At 42.8% G+C, this 13,803-nt stretch overlaps 1 long non-coding RNA gene across 1 annotated transcript in view; it reads left to right on the top strand.

Annotated features, from left to right (window-relative positions):
- The window catches only part of LOC134622883 (uncharacterized), a 38,062-nt gene extending 30,301 nt beyond the window's left edge, over positions 1-7,761 (top strand). Inside the window, exons 2-4 of the long non-coding RNA XR_010093139.1 lie at positions 4,831-4,896; positions 6,883-6,939; positions 7,684-7,761. This is a non-coding gene — a long non-coding RNA (uncharacterized LOC134622883). The remainder of the gene's footprint in view (positions 1-4,830; positions 4,897-6,882; positions 6,940-7,683) is intronic.
- The last annotated feature ends 6,042 nt before the right edge of the window (positions 7,762-13,803 follow it).

Here is a 13,803-nt window from a genome sequence, read left to right as displayed (position 1 = left end):
ATGTGCTCCAGTGTTTTCCTGTCAGCTGTTTTTGTTTCATGTTCTGGGCCCTCCGTCCTGGTCCCCCGCCGCCCGCCCGGGCTCGGTGGTCCGTTTTTTTTGGTTTGGGGCTGTCTGGAGCCAGCCCTTTGAGGGGGGGTGGTGTCATGGTCCTGGGTCGTGCGACCCAGTGTTTTGAGTTGTAGTTTATTTTGAGGTTTATCGTTTATGTTCATGAAGTTATTCCTGCTCATTTGTTATTTATATTGCCCTTGTGTTAAGTCTCCCTGGTTCATGTGTCATGTCTGCGTGGTTATGTTTAGTTCATGTCGTGTCTAATCTCCATGTTTCCTGTTTTACTTTGAAAGTCTGTATTCTATGTCAGTATATTCAGTTTCACTTCTCCTGTCCTGTCGTTAGGTTCATGTGTGTCAGTTGTGTTCCCATGTGTGGCCACTTCCCCTGATTATCCCTCATGTGTATTTAGTCTCTGTGTTTCTTGCAGTCTGTGTTGCGTCGTCTGTGTTATCTCCCCTACCCCTTGCCACAGTTTCCCAGCCATAGTCAGTCATCGTTTTGTTTATTGTTTTGCCATAGTTTAACTTCTCAGTAAGAGTCCTAGTCTTTGTTCAGGTTTCCCTCAGTTACTTTGTTGCCTTTTTTCTGTGAGTTTTCAGCCCTCAATAAAAGGCTCGCTTTTTGTTAAAGTCCAGTTTCGTCTCCTCGCCTCTGTCTGCTCTTGGGTCCTCTACTTACTCCACACGGTCTGCCCCGGCAGCCCGTGACACTTTACTGACTTATCAACTCACATTGGACTGCTTCACAAGTTTTACATCCTCCCCTTGTTAAATAGACATGGACACATTTCTATAGTTTTTAGTCATGTGACTGACTTTCTATCCTGGAAGGCAAAAAATGATTCCATCGTGATGGATAGTATGGACAGTCTGTAGTATTTTAGGACAAAAGTGTTTTAGGACAATAGGTATTTTAAGACTACATAAAATATCTATCAATGGAGAAAAAATGAAGATATGAAAAGAAACTACAAATTTTAGGTTGGGTGTTCCATATTCTGCCTCGGCAGCTTTGTTTAAATCCATGAAAATAGTCGTCTCTGCCAAAGCTCCAGTTTGATGACACTAGGTGTATGTTACAGAGAATTGCTCACCTTACGATGCTGTCAGGATGAAAGCTTTCAAAGTATGGGCCACTACTGAATGCAGTGGAGAAGCACAGATTGGTATGATTTGGCCTGTAAGGCAGGGTTAGGAGAGGTTAAGGTTCAAAGGGTGGCTGGAGGGCAAAGGACTGCAGTACTGACGTCATGTGAAAACTATGGATTGACACGAGGTCAACAGTGGACTGACATCCTGCACTCACTACAGCTGAATGGTGGGAGGGGTAAGAAAACAGAATTAATTTGACTGCAATCTGATATCTACTGACCTCTGGTGGTGAGATTTTACACACTGTACCTTTAAAGCTACCCTCCTTCACGCCAAATTTATTGTGATTTGCTGACTCTCATAAACATCTGTATTATTAAGGATACCCTTTTCTCTTTGATGGCATACATTGTATGTATGCTAATAAATCAAGAGGAACACATTAATGACAACTAGTGCACTCAGCAGATGATAAATATCCATCTTCTGGGTGCTGATTAACGCTGTGCCAAAGCAGAAGACAAATGCATGACATATTCATCACTTTTATGCCAGGTCACACTGTTCCAATTAAAGGCACCAGTTGATTTGAAAATCTTTTAATCTGAATAGGGAAACATGTGCATGTAACCAAAGACCTTTTTGATTGCTTTTTATTTGCATCACCAGCACAGTTCTCTTCTTTGTTTTTGCAAATTAGTTTATCAGGTTTTATAAGGTAACACTGTCCTTCATGAAGAATGTTCTCTTCATAGTGTGTTGAGGAAAGACAGCATGCATCTTTTTTGTGGATGCTGCCATGAAGGACGTACCGCATGTCACCATTGTGCTGATGAAATGAATTCCCTTTTTATTTGACAACAGTGTAACCTTCGTGTTCTCCTCTTTCAGACAGCACAGATTTTTTTTAAATGTTGCACAAGCTCTCAGATTCTGCTCATAGTTATCCTTAGGCTTAATAGAAGACTCTCACAGTATCTTGCAGTCCTTTAGGATTGTCTGTGAACAGAAAATAAGAAAAGCTAATACAAATCTTGTGATCCTCTGTGGCTCATTATTAAGTATCTACACCCTCTTAAAAATTCACAACCTAAGAAAATCTGTAAGTTGGAAAAAACCGACTGGATTTAGATTTAATCACACAAAAGCCCATAGAATAGGGGTTAGTAATTACCACGACTGAAATGGTTTTCATAATCACCTGGGCTAATTGGAAACATGAAAGTAGGCCAGCTACACTGCATTACTGTAAATCATTATTGCCTGTGTTAATAATCCTATTTTCCTATGACCAAAAGGTATTCATAAGTTAGAGTTTTTGAAGTGGATGGGACTTTTGATAAAATCAAATAAAAGTAATAAATAAAATATACATCCTGTTTCTGGCAGAGACCACCTGCTAACAAACCTGCTGCTTTTTTATCTTTGGCTGATGAAAGGTTTATATTCATATGGATCCCAATATGAGCTTGGATTGGATTGCTCCTCCGGTTTCAAAATCACTCACAATACTTTAATGTATCTTATCTTTATATATTTGTATGTAGGTACTTCATGAGTTGCTAATGATTGCATCAATGTTATTGGTGGAAGGTTTCATGTCTCCTAATGCAAACATTGCAGAAGATTTAAAGAAAGACCATTTAAAGAAATCACTGACTTGAATTTTCAATTGATTTTCCAGCTCTTTGGCTTGTTACAAAGTTCAGATGTGTTAATTAGATGCTTCCTTTATTTAAGATGCAGAATATAGCTAGTTATTGTTGTCATCAAGGCTCCAAAATCATCAATCCCTGCAAATAAGTTAAACATAGAAAAACTGCTATGGTGTAAGGGTGATGGACAGACTGAAAGAGCAGTTAAAATTGCAGCAGCAGCATTGGCATTTTAAAGGGGGAGATGGGAAAGTTCAAATCTTAAATAGACCAACAAATAGGGAGAGTGTTTGCTATATGATGTGAGGCTCACTGCCATCAGATTGCTGTCATAAATCACGGACAGAAGACGTTCCAACAAGGAAATATCATTATCATTATAAAAATTCAACAAGTGCACCTTGAAAGATAAGGGACAGCAGACGTCTGGGAGAAGAGTGGAACTCTTTCCGAATATGTCAGTATTTAAAAATTAAAATTAAAGTGTACATTTTAACAAAATTGCAGTATTTGTACTGTACAAATGACCAGTTCATGCAAATTATATTAGACACATCACATCTTTGACATATGACAGACACTGAATGCCATAGCCACCTATCAAATTAGTTACATTTGATAATGGTGTGATACACATACACAGCATATCTATGAGGTTGCAGCGATGCCTTTAAAAAGGATGTGCACCAGGAGTTATGTATTCATAACACCTGTCCACCGAAGCGCACAGAAGTTTCACATAAAGGCTCAGTGGTTGTCCAGTGTACTGAATAATAATTACAATGTACTGTTACTGTCAGTATTTCCAATTATATCGGACAGGATTTGTAGCCAGAGGCAAGCATCAGAGGCTGTCTGGTTTGGTGGTCTCGAACAAAGTTTCTGCTTTTTAAGAATAATATGGTCTTGTTGGCTTTCTTGAAGTGGCTGGCGTGAGAATTGGCTCCTCCTAGCCCTAGATTGTGTTTCTCAGTCAGAAAAGGTTTGCCCGTTCCTGGTTGAGGATGAACTGCTACTTTAAGCTGTTTATCTCTGTGGTCACACGTTTTTGGGAGAGAAAGCAGGAAATTGGCAGATGAATTTGGCCATCACCTTCACTAATCAAATGATCTAGTTTTTGTCTTTTTGCCCTTTGTGATGTCCTGGTGGATCTACATTCTTATCCTAAGCTATGGGCAGAAACTGCATGCAGAAAAAATAAGGCTGCAGATCCAGAAACGGCAAGAACATTATTTCAAAGTGAGTCTGGGCTCAGCTGTTGTTCCTCCACATGGAAAAGAGCTAGTAGTTGAGATGGTTCTGCTGTTTGATTTGAATAGGGGCTAGGTGCCCTTTTTTTCAGGGTGTTTTGGATCATGTGAAACAAGGATATGTTAGATTATGTCTCTCGGCTGGTTTGGGAATGCCTTGATACGCTCAGCTTACTGAAATTTAAAGTTCTTCTCCTTGGTGGCTTACAACAAAGAAGGATTTGCCTATACTAATCACATCTCTCTCTGTCTTCTAGCCGCAGTCATCTTATTTCAGTCAGTTCTACTTGCTCACTTACATCTTCCGTTTGCACAAAAAAACTGAAATAATGTGGGATAGAAACATGCTTTTTCTTTGGTATACAAATGGCAACAGTTAAGTATGTAGGAAGATGTAGGAAATTAGATGCTGGTGTGCAGGAGTGAGAAACATTAAGGGCTTTTTAACCAAGCCAGCAAAAAGGGAAGTGACCACTGACCTGTAATTGGAAGGAGATGGATGGATAGACATAAACGAAAAGAGAAAAGGGGCAAAGAGGGGACGATCTGGAGGAGGGAGAAGGGGAGGACAAGATGAAGTAAGAGCAGCAACCAACAAATTAATCTTTTCTTTCCCTTTCTCCTTCTCAGTGAATTCATTCGTCTCCTCTGTCAGTAGTCTTTATCTCCTATCCCACCCCTCGATCAGTCCTATCTCCTCTGAACAACCCGTTTTTCCTGCTCATCCTCTCCTGTTCTGAATTTCTTCACCACTCTTTGCTCTATTTCCATCTCCAGGCATGGCTGACAGAGATTCATGAATACGCCCAGCAGGATGTGGTCGTCATGCTGCTGGGCAACAAGGTGAGACCTTGTTGCCAACACTGGGAGATAGATGGACAGATGGACTCATAGAGGGTGGGAAGAAGGGATCACAGGAGGTATAGTAGGGCCTTGAGCCAGAGTGTAATGGATATGCACGAAAGCAGGGGAAAAGCAGTTTATTTCATTTTTTATAGAAATGTTTTTCCAATGTCACAATTTTTCAGTGGTTACATCATTATATCAGAACAAAGCAAAACAATGCACATTATTAAAGCTTAACTAATCAATAGTTCACATTAATACTAGCAACTAATCAAGTCGCTTTGAGCGTGACATTAAGTGGTTGCTCATATTGATGAATGGAAAGATTTACAGCTTTAATGAGCTTTTTAGCATTGTTTGATTTTAGCCTTCAAATTTATGGTTTTACTATCTGGAGCTGCTGTACACAGTGGAACACTGGAACACTTAACAACCAGCAAAGCTAGACATTTAACATAACCAGCCAAAAACAGAAAAATAAAATGTTTTGCTCAGGAGTTAGTGGCAACAGTGGAAGCTTCAAGAAGAGTTAGTTGATATATTCATATTCTTTCTTCTGCAGTCACACAAGAGAAAACAGTAGTTGCAGACTGTAACATGACCAAAATGATTCTAACTATGTGCAGTTAACTTGTGATCTCATTGGTTTGAAATGGTTGCTCTGAAGAAACAATGCACAGTCTGTTGCAGGCTTCAAACTGACTTTGGTGTGTCAAAGCAGCAATAAAATGGCAATAGGATGGAGTCAGTCTGCAATAAGTTTGTCATTGAATGGGGTCACGTTGGCAGTTACCTGCAATCTGTTTAAACCATTAACTTTGATAAACTGACAAGAATTACAAATCTGTTACCAACTAAATGCACAAAAATTCCCATTAAACAGAAATTCACATTAACTACTTACATTTAGAGTCTAGACAGAACCTCATAGATTTGAAACAAGAATTCATAAATTCTTCCACAAATAGTAATGTAGTTGCTGCAGGGTAGCAATTTAACTGCAATATGCGCACATTAACCTTGCGATTATGTAGTGATATAACCAGAACACAACCTGTTTAATCGAGTACCCTATTGCAAAGACATGCATTACAGATGGGTTGTGCTTATCAGCGCAGACTGACTCAGATTGATTGCAACATATAAATTAGATGGCAGTTATTTGTAAACCTTGGCTAATCTGTCTTAGAGGGATTTCAGTCAATCTGAGTCAGACAGGTTGCCTCCCACTCCTGCCTCGTATTTAAAAGTGATCACTCTGAGGTTGATGGTTGCATCACCAACATCCGGGCAACCAGTTATTAGCTGCAAGAACTTGCAGTGAGTCTCCAACAGCAAAAACACCCAAACAACTACCAATTTTTGCTAAATTGCAAGAAGGCTATTGTCCTGTTTTTACTGTAGCGTGACTAAGGTTTACATTAGTCACAATGAATGGCAAGTATCTTTTTCTGTTCAGTATCTAATTGTTCAGTAATATACTTGCTGTAGACTTAGTTTTTAGACTGTAAATTCCACTTTTATCAGCTCTATTTACAGTAACAGCATTTTCTGTAAACCCTAGAATTATTAAGCTAGCTACTAGCCAATACTGAAAGTCGAATATTATATATTAAATAGCCATGAAGTTGCTAAAAAATAAAAGAATATAATGTAAATAAAAGCTTTATGTTCAGAGACGTGTATCCACTCAATTAATAAACCTAATTTTTCTTCCAGTTAGGTCATTGTGTTCTCATACCGACTTGCTAATATGGTAACTAGATTAGCAGAGCTAACTAAATACCAACAGTTCCAGTTAAATTGTGCTTGTTATAGAGTTGCTAGCTTCAAGCATCTAAGACAAGGAGGGTCAGAGTCTCTTTATTTTTTATGCTTATTAAAAAACATATTTTGTCATTAGGACCAACTACACTAAAGACACTGTGAGAAGAATATAAGTGACAGTTTCTGATTCTGTGCTGTCTGTCCCATATGTTCTAGGCTGACGTGACACATGACAGGGTGGTGAAGCGAGAAGAGGGGGAGAAACTGGCAAAGGTGAGCTTTCTATAACACACACTTGTGCCTATACACATAGCACACATAACGTTTGACACATGTAACAAGAATAAAAAATACTTACTATACTTAATCCGCTCATGCAGCAAAGTTGACCCTGAAATTCTCTCCCCCTACCCCTACACCCACCCCGTATGGCTTGTGCGTCTTGATTAGTGCGTGCAATTATGTATTCATACAGGCACATAATGTTGTTATTGTTTGGAATAAATGACGGGGGCTTGCTAACTTAATTTTCCAGGCCGTTTCGCTCAGATAAGCTCTGAGAGGCGTGTTAGAGAAGGCTAAATATGAAGTGGTATGAGTAGTGTGGCAGACGCACAGCAGCTGTCAAGGTAACAAACTCAGCAGGAATATTGAGATATTCACACGTACACGGAATGAGATTGCTTCACCTGGGAGCATCTCTCATCGACCACATTCTGCATTCTCGCTCGTTTTCCAAATTACAACAAAATGAGGAGAAAATTAGTTTTGAAAGCCAGGAACCTCAGTAGCCATCACAAGTATTTTTGAAATATTAGTATTGATCATCAACCCTCTCATCCCTCCCCAGGTGTCATAAACCCCTCCGCACGAATATGCTTCCAATCTTAAATTAATCATAAGTCTAATTTTTCTGCAATTTAGGTCGTTATGTCCTCACAGTAAAAGACAGAAGTGTGGCACGGCCACACACACACACATACACCCACACCTGACAAGATATTTTTCTGTATGCAGGAATTTGGAGTGCCGTTTATGGAGACAAGTGCAAAATCTGGACTGAATGTCGAGCTGGCGTTCACTGCTGTGGCCAGGTGAGTCTCAGCACAACAACACAAATATTAGATCCCAGAGGGAGATTAGACGTGATCATAAAGCAAGCATATGCAACTTAAGGAGTAACTTTTGCTCATTTGACTACACTAAGTGGTTTTCCATTTTAAGTTTTGCCCAAATTTGGCTGATTTAGAAAGCATTTGCTGTGTAACTGATGTTACTGAGTTACTTTGACTTTTTTCAGACTGCTCTTAATAGCACCACGTTTACCTCCACTTCTACCCAAAGCACTTAGACCTTTTAGACCCAGGATTTTTTTTTTAATGCAAGCGAGTACGACCTTTTGTTGTATCACTTTCCACCTGATTCTAAAGATGGACAAAAATGATTTATTTATGAAAAGGAGACACCTTTTTAACATCACATGTCAATGTTTGACCATACAAAAAAAAACTACAGTCTGCCAAGTGCCATTTATTCTTAAAAGCAAACAGCTTTTTCATGTAAAGAAAGGAACAATGATTTAAGTCATACGTTACAAATGGGGCAATTGAGACTATGGTTGAAAAGACGTGAGCAGTATCAGCAAAATGGATTCAAAATGCCTGAAATACTAGACATAAAGTAAATGCAATACAAGCTACTGCCAAGATTGATCACAGTATAACTAAATTGGTAAAACGACTGAAATAAAAGGGCACTTATTCTACTCTTATTGTGCAATTGTAACGTGCGGTGGAGATGAAGCCAGCCGCGGAGGTGTGCAGGTGGATAGCGAATGAGCAACAGCTTCTGACTTTCCAAAAGTACTCATTTATTTACAATATCAAAAATAAAGGTGCCACCTCTACCACACATTACTAAAGAGCACACTAGTCCGCGTACACACGGGAGCATCCATTACAGGGAGAGTACGAAGAAGAACAAAAAAAAGGGGGTGACACACCAGCCATGAGACAGGAGGCGCCGCCATGTGGTGATACACTGCATTACAATAGCAACTGTTACATAGTCCCCCCTGGTGAGAAAAAGGCTGTCCTCAGCCGTACACAGCTGAAAAAGCACACACACCACACCTAACAGAACCCTATACATAGAGGTTACAGCTAAGATTGGCGCACACACACAGGGCAAAAGACCATTTAAAAATTAATTTGGTGAAAGTAAGATGAATATGTACAGTGGAAAATCAGTTTTCTTAGTTTTTTCACTTTTTTTTTTTGTAAATGCCAAGAATGAACCTTAACGCACTAAAGAGCCATAAAACTGGATTAAGTAGAGCAAACAGAAACATCTACATAGCATGACTCAAAATAGCAATGCAACAAGACAGCATCAAACAGGTTTAACCAAAACATTTCACTTCAGATCAAGCCTGGTTGTGTGAAAATCATTAGTCCATCTTTTGTTGCTCCAGCCAGACGTAATTCTGGGGCAACGTCTGGGCCTGACATTGTAATGTCCACCAGCAGCTGGGTGCTGAACAGATCTGGGTGAAAGACTGTCTGAAACAGCGCCCACACCAGAAGAAGAGTCAATGTCCGGTAAATCAAAGGTGAATGGCTCAGAGTCAATGTCAGTGTCTGCAGGGGGCCAGGGTGGGCCTGAGAGTCAGAGTTCAGATCCTCTGCGGTCTCTCTCCCAGCAGGAGATGAAACAGAATGTTCTTTGGAAGTGAGAGAGTCCCAGGTATGGAACGGTTGCATGTTCACAACATGATAAACACCTGCATCCACGCCGGAGTCCACCCAAGCGAGCCTGTAATTAACATCACTGAGTCTCTGAGATACACACAATGGTCCCTCAAACAGTGGTGCAAGTTTAGCAGTAAAGTTAGACTGATCGTCTGACCTGGGGTGCGTCTTAACTCTCACAAGGTCACCAACACGAAACGTGGCATGTCTGTCTCAAATCATAGTAATGTTTTTGTCTGTCATGGCTATAGTCCAGAGCCTGCTTTGGCGTGGTCGTGAGCTTCCTGTAGGGAGGCTCTCAGAGTCTCAGGGTAAGCTACACCCGGTTCATCAACACCTGTTGTAGAAGGCTGAGTGATAAGGCCAAGCGGGGTGTCTAACTCACGACCATAAAGCATCATGGCAGGAGTCATACCTGTACTGTCATGGGGGGCGGTACGCAGAGCAAAGCAAATCTGAGGGAGAAACTTGTCCCATGATGTGTGTTTGTCACCTACATAAGCGCAGATCGCAGTTTTCAGAGTCCGATTGACACGTTCAGTAGCATTCGTCTGAGGGTGATAAGCCGTAGTGAGTCTGTGCACCGAGCCTAAGGCAGAAACAACATGTTCAAAAAGCTCACTCACAAAAGGGGACCCTCTGTCAGAAATCAGGTAAGTGGGTGTACCATGCCTAGCAAAAATGTCAGTGACAAATTTACCAGCTGCTACCTGAGATGTAGCTTCTTTGACAGCACTGGCTTCGACCCATTTAGTCAAATAGTCAATAAACACGATCAAATATGCATTACCAGCGGGGGTGCGGGGCAGTGGTCCAACAAAATCCACACCAACATACTCCCAGGGTTTCTGGGGGACAATGGGAACCATAAGACCGGCTGCTTTTTTCTGACTTGGCTTGGTGAGTTGGCACACTGAGCATGAAGTCACATAGCGCTTCACATCAGCAGCCATTTTGGCCAAAAGAACCTAAAGCGCAGTCTAGCCAGTGTCTTAGAAACACCCAAGTGACCTGCCGTGGGGTGGTCGTGGTAATAGTCCAGCAAGGTGCCTCTCATGGAAGTAGGGGCAAACAGTTTCAGCTCTTTCAAAGGGTGCAAAGCACATGTGGACTTGGGGTCTCTGTAATACAAAAGAGAGTCATACACAACATACTGCAACAAGGTGGCACTGTCCGAGCTGTTCAGAGAGTCTGCTTCAATGTCTCTGAGGAGTGGACCTGTGACGTGATCATCTAGCTGCAGCTGTCTCAATTGTGAACGGTCAGCCAGAATGACGGGGGGCAGAGTACGAATGTCCAGGCTGCCCATGACAGCATGATCTGGTAAAAGATCCGTCGGCCTGTCAGAGGTCAGAGGCAAAGGGTTGCGTGAAAGTGCGTCAGGAACTTTGTTTTGTGCACCAGGTTTGTGCACTATTGTGAAATCAAAGTCCTGCAAACGAAGTGACCAGCGGGCGAGTCGGCCCGTTGGGTTTTGACGAGACATGAGCCACCTGAGACTGTTGTGGTCAGTGAAGATAGTAACATGAACACCTTCAACATATGGGCGGAAGTGTTCCAGGGCCCATATCACAGCAAGGCACTCCTTCTCTGAAGTGCAGTAGGGGAGTTCAGCTTTGTGAAGGGAGCGACTAGCAAAAGCCACAACATACTCACGACCCTTGTCATCCTTTTGCATCAACGCCGCCCCAAGACCAATGTCACATGCATCAGCGTGAATGGAAAAGGGACGGTTGAAGTCTGGAAATGACAGGATCGGGGCTGATGTGACATGGTCTTTCAAAGTGTCCATGGCTCTTTGACAGCTGTCGTCCCAGTGGAAAGCATTGTCCTTTCTGGTGATGGCGTGAAGAGGTTCAGCATGGCGGGCATAATTCTGAATGAAGCGCCGATAATAGCCAGTCAAGCCAAGGAACTGACGGACGTGTTTCACTGAGGCTGGGGTATCAAACTCCTTGACCGCCTTTACTTTGTCTGGATCGGGTTTAACACCTGATGATGTGATGCGGTACCCGAGAAAGGTGAATTCATCGAGGCAGAATTGGCACTTTTTGAGCTTCAAGGACAAGCCAGCAGCCTGGAGTCTGCCCAGCACCTCCTCAAGATCCACCAAGTGCTGTTCAAAGGTAGGTGAGGCGATAACAATGTCATCCAGGTAGACTGCGCACGTTTTGTAAATGAGGCCAGCAAGCACAGAGTTCATGAGCCTCTGAAAAGTTGCAGGCGCGTTGCAGAGCCCAAAGGGCAGCACCCGGAACTGGAAGAGACCGCAGTGAGAGATGAAGGCAGTTTTAGGCTTGGAGTCTTCTGCTACAGCAACCTGCCAATAGCCTCGCGCTAAGTCCAATGTCGTGACAAACTTTCCCCGCGCCAGAAAGTCCAGAGACTCATCCACACGAGGCAGGGGATAAGAGTCTTTTCGGGTAACTTGGTTGAGCCCTCGAAAGTCTACACAAAACCTTGGTTCCGTGGCCGCTCTATTGACAATGACTACAGGAGCTGCCCAAGGGCTTGTGGAAGGTTCAATGATGTTGTCCTTCAACATTTGTTGCACTTGTTCTTCAATCACACGTTTCTTAGCAGGTGACGTGCGATAGGGTGTGAGATTGACAGGTGTTGCATTGCCAGTCTCTATGGCGTGTTCAGTGAGAGCCGTTCGACCAAGATGACCATCAAACAAGGAGCTAAACTTGCTGAGCAGATTGAGTAAAGCATCCTTGTCGCTCTCTGAGAGACTTGCTTCAGACAGTTTGGCTGTTAAGTCTGAGCGAATTAAGTCCAAAGACATCAGTGTTCCAGGCGAATGCAAGTAATCATTTGGAAGGTCCTCTTCATCGTCTGCGAGTGGGCAGGGGATGTCCTCAATGCAGACTGTTCTAGTGGGAATGTGAATAGAAACAGAAGCTCTTGCCATAAAATCCATTCCCAGAATGAAAGGAGAAGACAAATCTGGTATTATTGCAAAACGCTGGTAAAAGTTCTTGTTCATGAATCCAATATTGAGCCAAATAACACCCTCAGGGATGCAGGGAGCATTATTGGCGAGGTTAACTGCAGGACCATTCCACCCACTTGTGTTTCTAGGGTAAGAGTCATTTACTTGAATGAGATCTGGTCGTACAGCTGAGAGGGAAGCGCCCGTGTCGAGGGTAGCATCCACAGATGAAGCATTGAAGTTCACTTTCGTTCTTAGTGGGGTATTCCAGTGGACTTGTGAAAAATTGTCTTCCAAGTGTCCAAGACTGTGTCCACCCTGCAGTGAATGGGGCATGTGAGGCTCCGTTAGTAACTGGGGGAAGGTTGGCCTCTGTGAAATGTCCTCCCCCCCCTGTAGTTTCCCGACTGCTTGTATTGCGACTGGGATGCAGTGCTGCTTAATTCCAACCTTTCGTGGCCTGGGTCAGAGGGGCCAGGCCGGCAATGGCTGGACCGGGCCATGCCTAGCGGAGTTTGAGGGTCGTTGTGGCAAATGAGGTTGGGTGTTACAGTTTGGGCAGTTGCGTGTAGTGAACCCTGGCTAAGAGCATTTGAAGCAGTAAGGTTCAGGCTTATAGTTTTCTTTGCCACACGAAGGAGGCTGTGGTCTATGTGGTCCAAGCACTGAGTGAAGCTCATGAGCACGCAGCAGCAGGTCCATTACAGAAGTGACATTAGCGCCATACAGGGCAACTCTGTATTTTTCAAGAGCATGTTTATTAATTAGGTCGATTCTATCTTTTTCAGGTGGAGGGCTCTTCAGTTTATCAAACTAACTCAACATGTGGGCAACAAAGGTTGGGAGCGGTTCGTCCTGAGCCTGAACACGATCCAAAATTCCTCTCAGGATGCGTTCTTGGCTGTCGGAGGGCAGAAAAATTGTCTTAAACAGTTGACAGAATTGAGCCCATGACGTGATGTGGGAGCTCAATACCTTAAACCATTTCCTGGGCTCTTTTGCAAGAAAGTGTGGCAGTTCGTTTAGCAATTGCCCATCAGTTAGGTCCAATGAGGCTTTGTATGTGCCAACTGCATTTAACCAGTCCTCAGGTTGCACTTTGTCATCCCCAGCATACACATGAGGCTCAAGTTTGCCGTGATGTAAAGCTGCCGCAGTCACTCTGGAAGTGCTGCTGAGCTTGAGTGAGTGAGATGGGAGGAAAGGATTTGTAGGTTGAAATGGGTTGCTGGGCAGGAACGGATTGGTACTGTTGGTGGGTTCAGTTTTGTCCCTCACAGGAACATGAGGTGTCGATGTGGCCATCGGGAAAACAGGAGACTGTGGGACTGCAGGAGGGGGAGAGTTCCCCATTGTGAGTTGGTCCCACTGCTTCAGTAAACTTTGCTGTATGTTCAGTGAGTCATGTAAACAGTCATTAAGCCTATTCACCTCAGTTCTTAATTCCACCAC

The sequence above is a fragment of the Pelmatolapia mariae genome, unplaced genomic scaffold (assembly GCF_036321145.2).
Source record: "Pelmatolapia mariae isolate MD_Pm_ZW unplaced genomic scaffold, Pm_UMD_F_2 NODE_ptg000262l+_length_73631_cov_1, whole genome shotgun sequence".
NCBI lineage: Eukaryota > Metazoa > Chordata > Actinopteri > Cichliformes > Cichlidae > Pelmatolapia > Pelmatolapia mariae.
This window is presented reverse-complemented; position numbering and strand designations above follow the sequence as displayed.